This window comes from Mobula hypostoma, chromosome 10 (genome assembly GCF_963921235.1).
Source record: "Mobula hypostoma chromosome 10, sMobHyp1.1, whole genome shotgun sequence".
Classification (NCBI taxonomy): Eukaryota; Metazoa; Chordata; class Chondrichthyes; order Myliobatiformes; family Myliobatidae; genus Mobula; species Mobula hypostoma.
This window is the reverse complement of record NC_086106.1, coordinates 4,866,020-4,880,525: the sequence shown is the minus strand read 5'-3', so window position 1 is coordinate 4,880,525 and position 14,506 is coordinate 4,866,020.

Genomic DNA, 14,506 nt, shown 5'->3' with positions numbered 1-14,506 from the left:
TAAAGCTAATCTTTCTTTCTTTTTGAATGCCACGGGTAAAAACAGATCCTTCAGCTTTGGTTACTATCATCGGATTATTCATAAAATCAGCTTTTTACAGCAGCAACCCTGTACATTACAAAACAAGGCAAATGTAAGTTCACATAAACTTAAGTTAACATAAATCATACACAACTTACATGACACATGGCAAAAAAAATGTTTGGGAACTTCTGCGGGTGCTCCAGTCCCCAAAGGTGTACAGGTTAGGGTTAGTGTGTTGTGCCTTCTGCCCTGCTGGGCTGCCCCAAGCACAATCCTCAGACTGTTTATGGTCATTGATGCTAAAATGACTCATTTCACTGTACGCTCCAATATCATCTTCTACATTCTTCTACAAAAGAAACGTAACGACCCACATTGCAACTATTAGCCCTCCAGAACAATGAGCAGTTAGGCACATGTATTTACTGGCAAGTACCTATATTGTCTCAGCTAACAAGCACGTGAAGTGACAAACTAAAAATACACTTGCTCATTAGTTGACGCAATAAAGGTACTTGTCAGCAAATATGGACTCCTGTGTACATACCTACTAGGTTCCCTGGTCCTAAAGACTCAATCTGTTTTGGAATGCTGTTGCTTGCTTCTATCCACAAAATAATCTGCAGATGCTGGGGTCAAAGCAACAGTCACAACACGCTGGAGGAACTCAGCAGGTCGGGCAGCAGGGTTCCGGCCCGAAACGTCGACCGATCTTTTCCACGGATGCTGCCCGACCTGCTGAGTTCCTCCAGCGTGTTGTGAGTGTTGCTTGCTTCTATCGTTTGCAAGATTGTGGTTTCTTTTCCTTATAAGACCATAAGACACAGAAGCAGAAGTAGGCCATGTGGCCCATCGAGTCTGCTCTGCCTTTCAATCATGGCTGATCCAATTCGTTCAGTCATCTTCTTTCTTTCTCTGCACAGCGGTTTGGGTCTTCCCTTTTTTAACAAACAACAGAAAATCGGTCCCATGAAGGGTCTGAAACGTCGACTGAGCATTATGGACAATCCCTCTCACCCCCTCCATGACATACTGGAACGTCGAGCATTATGGACAATCCCTCTCACCTCCTCCATGACATACTGGAACGTCGAGCATTATGGACAATCCCTCTCATCCCCTCCGTGACATACTGGAACGTCGAGTATTATGGACAATCCCTCTCACCCCCTCCGTGACATACTGGAACGTCGAGCATTATGGACAATCCCTCTCACCCCCTCCATGACATACTGGAACGTCGAGCATTATGGACAATCCCTCTCACCCCCTCCATGACATACTGGAACGTCGAGCATTATGGACAATCCCTCTCACCCCCTCCATGACATACTGGACAAACAGAGGAGCACCTTCAGCAACAGACTGATTCCGCTGAACGCCATAGGAGACCCTTTCTCCCCGTGGCTGTAAGACTCTATAATTCCTCCTCCTGAAGTATATAAGTGTATGGTTTCATTGCACATCTGTATTTTGCACTATTATTTTTTAATGCAGAGTTTTTATTTTTTGTATCTCACTGCTTACATTTTTGTTTTAGAATATATATTTAGACCATAGGACATAGGAGCAGAATTAGGCCATCTAGCCCATCGAGTCTGCTCCACCATTCAATCATGGCTGATCCTTTTTTTTATCTCCTCCTCAACCCCAGCCTTCTCCCCGTAACCTTTGATGCCGTGTCCAATCAAGAACCCATCAATCTCTGCCTTAAGTACACCCAACGACCTGGCCTCCACAGATGCATGTGGCAACAAATTCCACAAATTCACCACTGTTATGTACCCCGTAACTGGGTTGCCAAACCAGCAGAAATGGATCACTCAGTTGGAGTCTGGATTACTAGAGCTAAGAAAGTTTTATTAAAGAAACAAGCAACACAGTACTCTAATCAAAAGGATAATGAATGCAACAGTTCAGCAATGATAAACACACATGTACACAGAATTAAGATAACAGGATCAATCAAGCTCTATCGTTGTCTAGGGGTAAATGACCAGTTTCAAAGTGACGCAAAGTTCAGTTCAATTTAGTTCAGTTCAGTTCGCAGTAATCGCTGCCGTGGCGATGGACAGTGGGGGGAAGGAGAGAGAGAGCAAAACGAATGAATATTCAACACAGTTTCCACACAGACCTTCGCAGTCAGCTTTCAGGCGAGTCCTTTGTGATGTCATCTGAGGTCACCGACCGTGACCCCTCCGTTTCCAGATACGATCGTTTCCCTGCAGTGAACCTGGCACCCAGGCAAGGGTGGACACACACCAGGTTCCCACCAATCGTGCCTTTCCACCCTGTGCGTCTATGGCCTGGTACTTCCCACCGACTTGTGAGAGACGCACCGCTTCCAGGGTCTTGTTACCTCGGGTGTTGTGTGTGTGTCGCCCTAGCGAACCTGTCCCTTTTTATCCCCCTGCTGGGGTATCGCCTGTCCATCACTTCAAACAGTTCGGGGTTCAAAGGGTGAGCCGCTCTTGACAGCTCTCCTTCCTTCATTAACATCTCCAAATGCTGCTCCATTGTTTTCCTTATCTCTCTCTCCTGAAGACAGGTGGCAGACCAACTGCTGATTCCACTGGTGCCAGCTCAGGCCAGCTACATCTTAATCTATGTGTATTCTTGTCACACCACCCTCTGGCTAAAGAAATTTCTCCGCATCTCTGTTTTGAATGGACGCCCCGCTATCCTGAGGCTGTGCCCTCTTGTCCTAGACTCTCCCACCATGGGAAATATCCTTTCCACTTCTACTCTGTCTAGGACTTTCAACGTTCAAAGTTAAGACGGTGTTAAATGGCAACTCCTTTGTTTGCATCTTTAGAAACAGCCCCATTTCCATCTTTAATATCTCTATCTTTCCCTTTCGGGGTTTTTTTGAAGACCCTGACCTGGAGTTACATGCTGATTTTGGTTCTTTACAGGAATGGGACCCACTCTCAGGGTTTCATAACCAGCCGCTGTTCGGCCTGAGGGTCTGGCTCGAATTCAGAAGCCTAAGATCTCAGGGCTCTGGAGACCGCAGATCCAGGGTCAGTGTCATGGTAGGAGACCCATGAGTTGTCCGGGGAGTCAGGATATCTGTTGTGGGCCCCAAGCCAAGAGGTATTTGCGATCTTCGGGCACAGAGCTTGGAAAAAGCAGCATAACGGACTTTTAACATCGTAAACCAGCGAGTTGTTTGTTATGTCTTCCTGCTCACTGGTGAAAAATGGTAACACCTTTTTCTCCCTTATTAGGGAGAGAGAGAATCTGCAGTATGTCGAATGCCGGATGAAATGCAAAGTCTTTGGGGTTACTGCAAGTCTGTGTCTTTGCTATTGCTTTGCTCACGCTGAGTGCTCGGTGAAGATTCTGACGCTTGTTTTTCTTTTGCCGGTGGGGGGAGGGGAGATTGTTGCTCACTGCCGCTTACACATGGGAGGGAGGGGAGCTGGGGGGGGGGTACTTTGGGGTTCTCGCATTTTACTGTCATTCATTCTTTGGGCCACTTCTCTGTTTTCATGGATGTTTACGAAGAAAAAGTATTTCAGGAATGTATATTGTACATTCTGACATTAAATTGTACCTTTGAATCTTTGAAAGGTTTCAATGAGATCCCCGCCCCTTCATCCTACTGAATTCCAGTGAGCACACACCTAGAGCCATCAAACATTCCTCATACGATAACCCTTTCATTCCTGGAATCATCCTTGTGAACCTCCTCTGGACCCTCTCCAATGCCAGCACATCTTTTCCAAGATGAGGGGCCCAAAACTGTTCACAATACTCAAGGTGAGGCCTCACCAGGGCCTTATAAAGCCTCAGCATCACATCCCTGCTCTGGTATTCTAGACCTCTTGAAATGAATGCTAACATTGCATTTGCCTTCCTCACCACCGACCCCGCCTGCAAATTAACGTTCAGGGTGTTCTGCACAAGGACTCCCAAGTCCCCCTGCATCTCAGATTCCTGGATTTTCTCCCCGTTTAGAAAATAGTCTGCACATTTATTTCTACTATAAAAGTGCATGATCATGCATTTTCCAACATTGTATTTCATTTGCCACTTTCTTGTCCATTCTCCTAACCTGTCTAAATCCCTCTACATCCTACCTGCCCCTCCACCAATCTTCGTATCATCTGCAAACTTGGCAACAAAGTTGATTCCATCATCTAAATTATTTATGTACAGCATAAAAAGAAGTGGTCCCAACATCGACCCCTGTGGAATACCACTAATCACTGGCAGCTAACCAGAAAAGGATCCTTTTATTCCCACTCACTGCCTCCTACCAATCAGTCAATGCTCTAACCATGTTAGTAACTTTCCTGTAATACCATAGGCTCTTAACTTGGTAAGTAGCCTCATGTGTGGCACCTAGTCAAAGGCCTTCTGAGAGTCCAAATATACAACATCCACTGCATCCCCTTTATCTATCCTACCTGTAATCTCCTCAAAAGATTCCAACAGAATCATCAGGCAATATTTTCCCTTAAGGAAACCATGCTGACTTTGTCCTATCTCATCCTGTGTCACCAAATACTCCATAACCTCCTCCTTAACAATAGACTCCAACATCTTCCCAACCACTGAGGTCAGGCTAACTGGTCTATAATTTCCTTTCTGCTGCCTTCCTCCTTTCTTAAAGAGTGAAGTGACATTTGCAATTTTCCAGTCCTCTGGCACCATGCCAGAGTCCAATGATTTTTCAAAGATCTTTTCTAATGCCACCACTATCTCTAATGCTACCTCTTTCAGAACCCTTGGATGCAGTTCCTCTGGTCCAGGTAACTTATGTACCTTTAGGTCTTTCAGCTTTTTTAGCTCCTCCTCTCTTGTAATAGTAACTGCACCCACTTCTCTTCCTTCACACACTACAACATCAGGCGTACTGCTAATGGCTTCCACAGTGAAGACTGATACAAAATACTCATTTAGTTCATCTGCCACCTCCTTGGCCCCCGTTATTATTATTCCTGCTTCATTTTCTAGCGGTCCTATATCCATTCTCATTTCTCTTTTATTTTTAACATACTTGAAGAAACTTTTACTATCTGACTGAACAACCTTGCAACAATAATTTCCTTCCCGATAAATAAAGGTTTATCTTATCTTTGCTCTTTTCCTTAGATGCTGCCTGACCTGTTTGAGCTCCTCCTGCATTTTGTGTGTGTAACCTTCTTTTTCAAAATTGGGCTTTTCAGGTTAACTGCTTCATGGCTGCCTGTAAGCAGACAAATCTCAAGGTGTATAATGTATACATGCTTTGATAATAAATGTACTTTGAATCTTGAAATGTAAATAAATCTACTTTGAGTCCTCCATGAGCGGCCAAAGAACAGGAAAGGTAACATCTGGGAAAATGGGTCAACTCCAGCCAGGCGTCCCTCTTGATCCCAGTGTAATCCTCAACGTTTCTAATGTGGTGTCATCCACATCCGTGATGGTTGGTCTCCAGAGACTGTGCTCCCAGAATCCTCCATTCTTATTCCTTTCCTTATCAGATCAGTCTTTGATGCTTCAATTTCATTGGCTCAAAGTCACCTGACTGACCTGCGTCAGCTTCTCATTGGATGTGACCCAATGAGCGGTATGCCTCATGGCGCTCCCCTCAGCCTTGCGCCCCAGGTGACTTCTTTCGTTCCTTCCGACTCAGACCGCTCCGCTCAAACGAATCCAACCAGGTCAGCCAGGCGCCGGGGACCCCGGCTGTCCCTTCTGCAGGCCTGCCGTTTCACACGATAAAACAGCTCCTTATCGGAGAACCGTCTCAGGGTTAGCAGATCACCAGCAGAATCTCCTTGCGTCCGCGTTCATCAGCCCAAGATGTCGACTGTTTATTCCTCTCCACAGATGCTGACTGGCCTGCTGAGATCCGCCCCCCACCCCCCAGGTGCGCAACTACTTGGTACAGCAATTCTGCACATGACTGCAAGAAGTTACTAAGGGCTGTGGGCACAGTCCTGCACTTCACAGGGATCAGCCTCCTCTCCATAGACTCTTCCTATACTTCGATAACTTCTCCACTGTCATCTCCACCGCCATCGAGAACAGCTTGAGGTCTCTCAAGCTCTGGGCCACGTCTGCTAGTCCTCCTGCCGTGGTTTGGGGAAGTCCCTATCCACTGCCCACTGTCTCAGTAAAACAGGCAGGATATTCAACAACCCTCATTATGATCTTGAACTTTATCAGTAGCGTTTACACTTCACTCTGCATTGTTATTGTTTGACCTTATTCTATCTCAATGCACTGTGTCAGGGTGGGGATTGACACACCCAGCCCTGAAACACCAGGCAAGGTCATTTGATTCCAAACAATTGGTTTATTGATCATTACAGAATGTCTCTCTGGTGCTTCCCGCTCCCTCCCCTCTCCCTTCCCCTTTTCCCAACCATGATTCCCCTCTCCCTGTCCCCTTCCCACTCTCAGTCCACAACAGAGACCTGTCAGAATCAGGTTCGGTTTAATCTGTATAAACAGTAAGCAAGACAACCTTTTCAAAGGTTCAAAAGGTCCACTTATTATCAAAGCATGTATCCATATACAACTCTGAAACTCATCTTCTCCAGATAGCCACGAAACGAAAAAAAGAAGAACAAGAAAGTCATTCAGGGAGAAACCTCAAGCCCACACCCCCCCAGACAAAAAAAACAGCATCCCGATCATCAGCCCCCAAAACACCCCTCTATTTGCATGAATTGGAACAAGAACGCCGATCGCCAAATGAGCCCTGCCCTGCGCAAACACTGCGACGGAGTCATAACGCAAAGATTTTTACCCCCTCACGTTGTGGGACGGATGTAAGATTTAAATAAATCCAACTCAAACAAACTAATTGAACACAATGAAATATCCCCCCCCCCACAAACCCCCTCTCCCCGTGGAACAAAAACGGAAAAGGAGCGGGCGATAAAAGCACAGAATATAAAAACCAAGTCTGGAAAAGGCCACAGACTATAAACGCAGTAGCCCACCAACCAGAGGCCTATCGGGCTGCCGCAGTCAGCCGCACAGTGACAGTCCACTCACAGACTCCACCCTTTCCTGGCAGCGATCAAAAGGATCATTGTACCCCGCGACAATAATAAACCAATACCAAAAAAAACACATTAATAAATCTAATTAACACTGCACAATGTGCAGTACTGTTCAAAAGTCTCAGGCACATATATACAGCTAGGGCTTCTCAGACTCCTGCACAGTACTGTAGTAATTTTATGTATTGCACTGTACTGCTGCTACAAAAAAAAATTCCTTCCAGGTGTGAGTGATGATGAACCTGATTCTGATCTGGGTCTCTATTGTGGACTGAGAGTGGGAAGGGGACAGGGAGAGGGGAATCATGGTTGGGAAAAGGGGAAGGGAGAGGGAAGCACCAGAGAGACATTCTGTAATGATCAATAAACCAATTGTTTGGAATCAAATGACCTTGCCTGGTGTCTCAGGGCTGGGTGTGTCTGCACCCACACCAACCCCCGCCCCGGCTCTGCTTCTGTCCCACACCCCTCCCGTGGCGCTCCACCCTCACCATTCTCAATGTCCTTTGCTCCCGCCAGATTAACAAACTTACTCTCCACTCCGTGTTGACAAATACAGTCCTGTGCAGAAGTCTTAGGCACCTTAGCTATATATATATGTGCTTAAGACTTTTGCACATTACTGTTTTCACAGTGTTTATTATTAAAATCAATCCTTAAAAATGTAGAAAAGCACGGGTATTTTCTTATAGTTTAATAGTGGAATTAGATCTACAGTAGCTCATATTTGGCTTTAAATTGCTTAAGATCCCAGAAGGAAACTGGCAAAAATAGCATTCTGCTCCACGCTCTGGAACTATAATCGCAAATTCATGCTTCTAAGTTACGATTCATCACTTTATCCTCTCCGTGTCACATTAGCCTCATTAATAGTTCATAGCTACAGCATAATGAATTTGCTGAGGAGTTGGCAGACACTGGGATCAGGCGTGGCGCTCGTTCATGGCTGTTTGTCGATGGAGGAAGGAGTTCAAACTGTCCCAGAGGAAAAGCAAATAGTTCAACTGTGGCTGAAGTCTGCTTCTCTGTTACAATCCACTTGTACATATTGTCTCCGTTTCACGTCTTACAACATCCTCCGCCTTTACCCAGGAAAAGGACCAAGCAGAATGTAAACTACATATGTAATGTCAGTTTTAAAACATAGTTAAAGCCGAGGAAGAGGAACAATATCAAAGGAGAGTTCAAAGTTCAAAGTAAAGTTTATTATCAGAGTACGTACATGTCACCACATGAACCCTGAGATTCATTGTCTGTGGGCAAACTTTGAAAATCTATAGAACAGTAACTGAAAACAGGAACTGTAAATTGTAAACCAACTGTGCAAATGCAGATATAAATAAATATCAATAATTAACGAGCATGAAATAACAATATAACAGAGTGCTTAAATGAGCGTAGCTATTCCCTTCTGTTCAAGAGCCTGATGGTTGAGGAGTAGTAACTGTTCTTGAACTTGATGGTGCAAGTCCTGAGGCTCCTGTACCTTCTACCTGATGGTCTGTCAGTCTGTCTAGGTACATATCCGATGCGGACGTTGGTGACCATGGCTTTCCATACAGATCTATCCCTCGTTCTTTGGATGACTTCCATTTCCTCGATGTGTAGCCACCTGGCTAGGCTTTTGATGTACATAAGCCGAGGTCTTCCTGATGGTCGGGGCAGGAAAAGAGCATGGCCTGGGTGGTGGGGGTCCCCGATGATGGATGCTGATTTTCTGGGGCAATGTTTCATGTAGATGTGCTCGATGGTTGGGAGGGTTTTCCCTGTAGTGTACTGGACCAAATTCACTACCTCTTGTAGGATTTTCCACTCAACACAAGAGACTCTGCAGAAGCTGGAAATCCAGAACAACACACACAAACTGCTGGAGGAACTCAGCAGGTCAGGCAGCATCCATGGAAATGAATCAATACTCCAGGTTGAGACCCTTCATCAGGACCATAACTAATGTTATCATATTCAGCAAACAAGACGTCATGGTCCGGTCCGTGGGGTCCGCATTCCAGTTCCTGGTCTGGTCCGAGGAGTCAGGACTCCGGGTCTTCCAGCTGGCCCTTGTTTTTGTTGAGTTAATCATAGGCACCTGATTCCCATCTTGGGGCTTGGAATATAAGTAGCCTTGGGGACAACTGTGGGCCGCTGGTTTGTCTGTCAAGATTTCGTGGGTGCAACCTGCTGGTGGAAGGCTGGGGTGGCCTCTTGTTATCTTTGGGCCGCGTTGGAGAACCATCACTTCATGGAGCCTTGCTGTCGGTAGTTGGAGCTGTCTTTACGGTATGAATTTGGCTGTTTCTTGGGCCAGCTGAGGGGCTGTCAGCCACTCCGAGCTAGGTGGGGATCTTTCTGAAGCCAGCTGAGGTTGCTGGCTGAACTGAGACTTGGAGCAACCCTGATGCAGAGATGGAACTGTCTGTCGTTCTTTGGTGTTTGTCCCTTCTTGTCCGTGCCTCTGTGGGGTAAGTCAGGCCATTCTGCTGTTGCCCTGCGGGGGGACCTGGCTTGTCTTGTCTTTGCCTCTGTTGGGTAAGTCCGGCCGTTCTACTGTTACCCGACGGATGGTCCTATCCCACCTTGGTGTGGAAAAGAAGTTGAGTCCTGGCTTGTCTAAGTATAAGTCCTGGCTCTATGTCCATGTACTGTCCAGTCTCATGTTGGTGTTGTATTAAAGATGAGTCCTGGCTTTTTGAAGGATAAGTCCCGGCTCTATGTTGATGTACAGTTCCCAGTCTGTCTCCAAGCTTCAGCCTCCGAATTATCAGCCTCAAGCCTCAAGACCAAGACCCCAGCCTGCAGATCCAAGCCTCTAGACCCCAGCCACGTCCTGTCCTGGAGTCATGTCATGTCCTTGCCTGGTTCTGGGGCACGAGCCCGAGGCTAGACCGAGTTTCTGGGTCCTCGTCCAGTCTCTGGCTCGGAGCCCAAGCCCAGGCTCCTAGTGCACTGTTCCTTGTCCGGGTTCCCTGTCTTGTCCATGTCCTAGCCCAAGTCTGCGTTCTCACCCTTGCTCCTTGTCTGTATCCTGTCACGTCTCTACTCTAGTCAAGTCCTGTTCCTTGTACTTCAGTGTCTGTGTCCTGCATTTGGGTCCGCCATCAATGCCCCCTCATTGTGACACAAGATGCTGGAGGAACTCAGAAGATTATCTCGGAGGGAAATGGGCAGTCAGCATTTCAGGTGTATAAATCCTCAATTGTCAATTTCCTTCTAGGGATGCTGCCCAACTCACTGAGCTCCTCCTGCATCTTGTTTGATGTTCCAGGTTCCAGCATTTGAGGGTCTCGGCAGGAACGTTGACTCTTTTGTTCTTCTCCATATAAGCTGCCTGACCTGCTTAGTTTCTCCAGCGTTCTGTGTGTGTTGGTCTTGGTCCAAAGCAACATTTTATTCCTCTCCATAGATGCTGCCTGATCTGCTGAGTTCCTCGAGCGTTTTGTGTGTGTGTGTGTGTGTGTGTGTGTGTGTGTTTTTGTCTCAGCCCAAAATGACTCTTTATTTCTCTACAAACACAAGAAAATCTGCAGATGCTGGAAATCCAAAGCAACACAGACAAAATGCTGGAGGAACTCAGCAGGTGAGGCGGCGTCTATGGACAAGAGTAAATAGTCAGACGTTTTGGGACAGGATCCTTCCTCAGGACTGAGTTCCTCCAGCATATTGTCTTTATTCCTCTCCTTAGATGCTGCATGGGTGGTGGGGTGGAGATACGTCTCTACCAGAGGAGGTTTAAGACGCCCCTTCACTCCACTAACATGGGCGAGGTGTAGCACCTGCTTAGTAACCACCCCGACTGATCATGGTCATGTTAAGCCATGGGAGGAGGTGGTTTTTGCTTGTATGAGCAGCCGGTGTAGGTCACAAGTCCTGGTTATGTGACCATAGACATCAGGCAGACAATGTCTGAAGAGTATTGATAATGGCTGGGGGGTGGGGGGTGGGGGGGGGGTCACCCGTCTTGTAAAGAAGAAGGCAATGGCAAACCACTTCTGTAGGAAAAATTTGCCAAGGACAATCACGGTCATAGAAAGACCGTGACCGCCCACGTCCTACGACACGGCACATGATAGATGCCTGACTGCTGAGTTCCTCCAGCATTTTGTGTGTGCTGTCAAAGGAGATTTACTGGGACTGGGAAGTGAAAAAGCTCTCTGATGTTGTGAAGCCAACAGTCAAAGTCAATGTTGAAGTAAGTTTATTATCAACATGGTACTTTGGATTCATCTGGTTGCAGGCGTCTACAGGGAAATAAAGAAATTCAGTAGAATTTATGAAAAGTTCTACGTAAAGAAAGGCAAACAAACAATATGCAAATGAAGACAAACTATGCAAAACATAATAATCCTGAGAACACGAGTTGTAGAGTCCTTGAAAGTGAGTCTGTAGGTTGTGGAATCAGTTCAGAGTTGGGGTGAGTGAAGTTATCCACACTGGTTCAGGAGTCTGACGTGTGGAATCAGTTCAGAGTTGGGGTGAGTGAAGTTATCCACACTGGTTCAGGAGTCTGATGTGTGGAATCAGTTCAGAGTTGGGGTGAGTGAAGTTATCCACACTGGTTCAGGAGTCTGATGTGTTGAATCAGTTCAGAGTTGGGGCGGGTGAAGTTATCCACACTGGTTCAGGAGTCTGATGTGTGGAATCAGTTCAGAGTTGGGGTGAGTGAAGTTATCCACACTGGTTCAGGAGTCTGACGTGTGGAATCAGTTCAGAGTTGGGGTGAGTGAAGTTATCCACACTGGTTCAGGAGTCTGATGTGTGGAATCAGTTCAGAGTTGGGGTGAGTGAAGTTATCCACACTGGTTCAGGAGTCTGATGTGTTGAATCAGTTCAGTGTTGGGGTGAGTGAAGTTATCCACACTGGTTCAGGAGTCTGATGTGTGGAATCAGTTCAGAGTTGGGGTGAGTGAAGTTATCCACACTGGTTCAGGAGTCTGATGTGTTGAATCAGTTCAGAGTTGGGGTGAGTGAAGTTATCCACACTGGTTCAGGAGTCTGATGTGTTGATTCAGTTCAGAGTTGGGGTGAGTGAAGTTATCCACACTGGTTCAGGAGTCTGATGTGTGGAATCAGTTCAGAGTTGGGGTGAGTGAAGTTATCCACACTGGTTCAGGAGTCTGATGTGTGGAATCAGTTCAGAGTTGGAGTGAGTGAAGTTATCCACACTGGTTCAGGAGTCTGATGTGTGGAATCAGTTCAGAGTTGGAGTGAGTGAAGTTATCCACACTGGTTCAGGAGTCTGATGGTTGTTGGGTAACAACTGTTTCTGAGCCTGGTGGTGTGGGACCTGAGGCTTCTGTGTCTCCTTGACAGCAGCAGTGAGAGGAGAGCATGTCCTGGGTGGTGGGGGACCCTTGATAATGGATGCTGATTTCTTAAGGCAGTGCTCCTTGTAAATTAAATGTGCTCAATACTGGGAAGGGATTTTCCTGTGATGTTCCCTGCAGTATCCACTACTTTTTGTAGGCGTTTCAGTTCTGTTACCGCTGTACCATTGAGAGCATACTCACCAACTGCATCTCAGTGTGGTATGGCAATTGTCCCGTATTGGACCGCAAAGCACTCCAGCATGTGATGAAAGCTGCCCAGCGGATTATCGGCACCCAGTTGTCCACCATTGAGAACATCTACCATAAACGCTGCCTGGGCAGAACGAAAAGCATTATCAAGGATGTATCTCACCCTAACCATGGACATTTTACTCTCCTCTCATCCGGTAGGCGCTACAGGAGCCTCCGCTCCCGCACCAGCAGGCACAGGAAGAGCTTCTTCCCTGAGGCTGTGACCCTGTTGAAACCTCTCATCACAGCGCTAAGCAGTACTGCACCCATATTGTACTGTCTCAGTACTTTTATATTTGTGTGCTGTAACACTTTTTTTATTCGCAGTTATTTTGTAAATAACACTATTCTTTGCATTTCTGGTCAGATGCTAAATGCATTTCATTGGCTTTGTATCTGTACTCAGCACAACGATTGACAATAAAGTTGAATCTAATCTAATCTAATCAAAGGCATACCAGGCTGTGCTGCACTCTGCACTGTGCATTTATAGAGATGTCACAGTGTCAACCGAGCTTGGCAATTAGTTGCAAACGTCTCATCACCAGTCGAGGTGACCTCCTCAGTTATTGGTGTTTCTCTCAGGAAGTGTTCACGTTCATATAGGCCCCCATTCACTTGCCTCCGTCCTGATTGACAACCCGTTCAGTTGACCTTTGAATTCTATTGGTTCACGATTCTTTGGCTCTCAGGGGTTCAGAGATGACATTAATTTTGATACATTTGTTTACAAAGTTATCAGAAGAAAGCCACTTTTCTAAAAATTCTCGTGCCTGCTTTGTGTTTGCCTGGGCCGGGACCTCGGCGGTGTCCCAGTTAAAGGGGTGTCCTTCCCGATCTTCACGGACCGAGATCAGCGACAATGGATCATGTCCTCGTACCCCAGTCTGTGTTCCCGTGAGAGTTTACATCCTGTCTGGCCGACGTAGTCGTTGTTTGCAGTCGCCACACTGTTTTTCTCGGTTGTCTTTACTGCTACCTTAGTTCTTGAGACAAACTAATTGCCAAACTCAGAACACCAGAACAGCAAATACCTCAACCCAAGCTATCAATATTCACCACCATCCGAAATAAGCAAAAGAATTCATGAATGAATGATTCAGGAGAAAACTTATAGCTCAAAGGAGGTTATTAGAGGGAGGAACTAAGGTAGATTTGTTCACTTAATGCCGAGAATAGTCCTTGCTTTTCTAGTCTGGCAGTTCAGAAATCTAGAGTGCACAGCCCAAACCCCACTGTCATAACTTGGAGTGTATTGACTGGCTGCATCACGGCCTGTATGGGACCACCAACGTCTTTGAACAGAAAATCCTACAAAAGGTAGTGGATTCACCCAGTACATCACGGCTAAAGCCCTCCCAACCATCGAGCACATCCACATGAAACACTGTCGCAGGAAAGCAGCATCCGTCGTCAGAGATCCCCACCACCCAGGCCACGCTCTTTTCTCGCTGCTGCCATCAGGTAGAAGGTACAAGAGCCTCAGGACTCGCACCACCAGCTTCAGGAACAGTTACTACCCCTCAACAATCAGGCTCTTGAATGAAAGAGAATAACTACACCCATCCCTTGACATGTTCCCACAAACAATGATCTCACTTAAGGTCTCTTTATCCTGTTATCTCAGGTTCTCGTTATTTATTGCTATTTATTTATATTGCACCAGCACAGTTTGCTGTCTTCTGCACTCTGGTTGATCTTTCACTGATCCTGTTTACAGTTACTATTCTATAGATTAGCTGAGGGTGCCTGCAGGAAAATGAATCTCAAGGTTATATGTGGTGACGTGTATGCACTCTGATAATAAAGTTTGCTCTGAACTTGTGAACACTGAGGAATTTAAATTTAAGCATTAAACAAATAAATATTTGCTATTTATATAGTCAATAAAGTATGACTATGACTATGAATTCCATT